Here is a 3463-nt window from a genome sequence, read left to right as displayed (position 1 = left end):
ATACTTACTATATTGCCTTTTTGACACTAATATTAATTGTCTTTAATGAAATGTACTCACTTATAAAGATTTTATGTTATTTTTCTTGTTGTCTTGAACCACTTCAAGTGTATTTTATGTGTATTTGTATTTTTAAAGTAATGTGCTTAAGTGTTGTATTTGAAAACATACTGTTAGTGTAGTATATTTTAAGTGTATTTTAAGTGTATTTGTATTTTAAAAGTAATGTGCTAAAGTTTGGTATTAGAAAGAATATTTGAAACGTACTTAACCCTTAGAACTCCAAGCGTTTTTGGTGACTTTTCGCATATCTGTCTTTGAATACATGTATGAGGGCTTCAGGGAGGTGTACTATCAAGTGTTTTATATCATTTTACTCAGCAGAAGCTAGGCAATGTGATGGAGTACATCTCATCTTATTTAAACCTACTGTATAAACATGACAGAGTAAAAATAATGAAAAAATACAAAAATCCGATTTAGTTTTTTCATAATAAATGAGTATGAACAATACCAAACATACAGATTAAAACCTTTTTATTGGCTAAGATTGTAAACACATATGTTCTGTAACAAATGAAATCACATGTGATTATCTACAACAAGGCAACAAAAAAATATTGCCACTATAGTGCAGTACAATATAGGCGATTTTATGGTGTTTGCTGTGTAACTCATGAGAGTAGAGGACTATGATACATCCAAACACACACATTCAGGACAACTTTCACATTAAACTGATTAATAAGCATATATTTTAACACATTCCATTGAAATGACCAATATAATCCTATAAATCAAACATATATTATCATATAGCAGCTATATATTATAGGCGTTTTTGAATTTGAGACAGGCCATTCATGTGGTAGGAGGGGCTGTTACACAGTCTAACAAAAATGTTTGGGGTTATTTAGAAACCAAAAGACTAATAAGCACTTCTTTGGACAAAATCCCATTAAAATTTACAATAAAATATTCACAAATATGCAATCCTGTCATAAAGTAGCCATACACTCATAGGCGCTTTTGAAATAATGCAATTTTGTGATTATGCAATTCATGCAGTTTGGTTGACATACATTCTGTATATGTTCAAGATTATTTACAGATAGAAAGGATAAATAAGCATTTGCTTAAAAAAAGCATTTGAAATGTCTCATATAATCTTTTAAAAGAATTCATTGTTATATAGCAGATGTATTGTTGACATTTTTAGAAATAGACTGGTGGAGACCGTTGTCAAAAGATGGGGTTGCCTAGCCTTTCTTGTTCCCTCATTGGTGTCAGTGAGTGGGCTGAATTTGCATCTGTACAATTTAAAAATATATGTTTAATTATTTTCCATACACCTAAAACAATTATCTATATGTGTGTGACATTAGCTTAGCAACTCACCCTATTGGGCAATCCTCCACTCCTGCGTCCATCGCCCTGGGTGCTCGCTGCTGGCTGTGTCAACGTGCAAGGGTGGCTACCCAACGCTGTTCAAAAACATGATGAGATTTAAATGAGAATAAATATTACACAAAATATGAATTAGGCTGTTTATCACTAAAAGCAAATACTGTGTTAAACCTGGCATAGCCTAAGCACATGAAACAGTGCATAGCCTAAATAAACAAAACCGTGCCAGCATGTATACTTACACTGGGTCTGATTCAGGGGGTACTTCCATGAGATCTGGTCAATCTGTGTGTCACTGGTGTCAACAGTGAGTGGGCTGAAATTTCATCTGTACAATGTAAACAAACATTTAATTATTTCCCACACACCTAAGACAATAATCTACAATATATATGAGTGACATTAGCTCAGCATCTCACCCTATTGGGTCATCCTCCTGGGTCCATCCCAATAGGTGCCCGCTGCTGGCTGTGTCAACGTGCATAGGTGGCTGGGTACCCAACACTGTTCAAAAACATGATGAGATTTAGATGAGATTAAATGTCACAAAAATATTAAATATCACTAAATGCAAATATTGTGTCAAACCTGGCATAGCCCTAAACACATGAAACAATGCCAGCTACTTACTCTGGGTCTGCATCAGCGGGAACTTCCTTTATCTGGTCAGTAAATCTGTAACAGCCAACTGAGAGAGGAAAAAAGTTAAGTCAAAATCTAGCTTTCATGACAGTAAATTACTACAGGACTGCAAATAAATACATAAAGAGATTCACAACGCCATGAATTATTTCTGAGCCTAGGCCTACTGTAGCATAGGACAAGTCATTCTATGCAGTCATTTCAGAAGTCAGGCAAATAATACCTCTTCCCAACATAAAAAAGCAACATGACCCACTACAAAGACCTCAAGAAAAGAAACTACATTTAGTCCAACACCGTTAGTAAGTTAATATGCCAATCTCACATCTATTTGCCTACTTCTACAAAACTCTGTCACTCATGAGGGTGCACACCCCCTCTGTTTACATCTGGCATCCACCTAATTAGCTACGATGTGCATGAGATTGTATAATCTTCCAAGCGACAGGGATTAATTTTTCAAATATGAAGGTACAATTGCAGGCAATTGCATGTCTGTTCAACAAATATCAAAACATTTTATCAGCCAAACTTACTTTCTATGGATGCAACAGCAGCGGCAGCAGCATAGCAGCAAGAGTAGGCAGGTCGCAGGCTCGTCTCATCTTCACTCCAACTTCTCGTGTCAACTTTGATGTCGTCCGACATTGTCAACATCCACATACCAATACGTCCGTGAAACACCTTGAAATGACGACTCTTCTTGTAATTTTCCTTCAATATATTTCCAGCAATATAAACCGTGAACACGACAAAATATGCAACTACCACTTCCCCAGGTTTACTGTGCTCCCTGGAAACGCAACACTGATCACAAAACAACATCCGGTCGATCGACCACTTCCTGGTTTATTTGAATGTTTTATCCCTGTATTTTAGAGATCAGAGATTTCTAAAACCAATGAAAACCATAGTTACAAATTTAATTAAATTTGCTGCTGGTTATTTTATGTTATTTTGACGGAGAATAATGACCATGATCGACTTCAAAGTTGCGTCATTCCAACAGCATTCCGGTCAAAGTAAACAAAATATTGAAACACGTTTTTTAAAACAATGTCTCTGTTAGTTGTATAGCAGATACCCACACATATAAGGTATCCGTGCCGCTGGAGTTCTGAGGGTTAAAGTTAAGTATGATTTTAGTATATTAAGTACACTTGTACAAAGTTTGATTTTTAGTACCAAAAAGTCAACTTAAAATGTGTTAAAGCTCTACTTAATTAAATTTCAAGTGTATTTAAGTATACTATAAGTTGTCCCAAAATAACATTCTTTAAATACACACTTTTGAAGTATATTTTAAATACAAAAATACATACTTATTAAGTATATTAAGTACACTTTTTTCACCTGGGTACTTTTTTTAAACCATCATTTTAGTGTATTTTAACCTAGGCTTATTTATTCATTA

At 34.7% G+C, this 3463-nt stretch overlaps 1 long non-coding RNA gene across 1 annotated transcript; it reads right to left on the bottom strand.

The window, feature by feature from the left end:
* Window positions 1-1847: 1847 nt before the first annotated feature.
* On the bottom strand, window positions 1848-2734 carry LOC134444257 (uncharacterized). Its single transcript, XR_010033904.1, has 3 exons — window positions 2586-2734; window positions 2038-2095; window positions 1848-1911 (listed from the first exon to the last, which is right to left on the bottom strand). It is a non-coding gene; the product is annotated as an uncharacterized LOC134444257 (long non-coding RNA).
* Between the last annotated feature and the right edge of the window lie 729 nt (window positions 2735-3463).

This window comes from Engraulis encrasicolus, unplaced genomic scaffold (assembly GCF_034702125.1).
Source record: "Engraulis encrasicolus isolate BLACKSEA-1 unplaced genomic scaffold, IST_EnEncr_1.0 scaffold_487_np1212, whole genome shotgun sequence".
Classification (NCBI taxonomy): domain Eukaryota; kingdom Metazoa; phylum Chordata; class Actinopteri; order Clupeiformes; family Engraulidae; genus Engraulis; species Engraulis encrasicolus.
The sequence above is the reverse complement of the archived record's forward strand: the minus strand, read 5'-3'. Positions and strand labels throughout refer to the sequence as shown.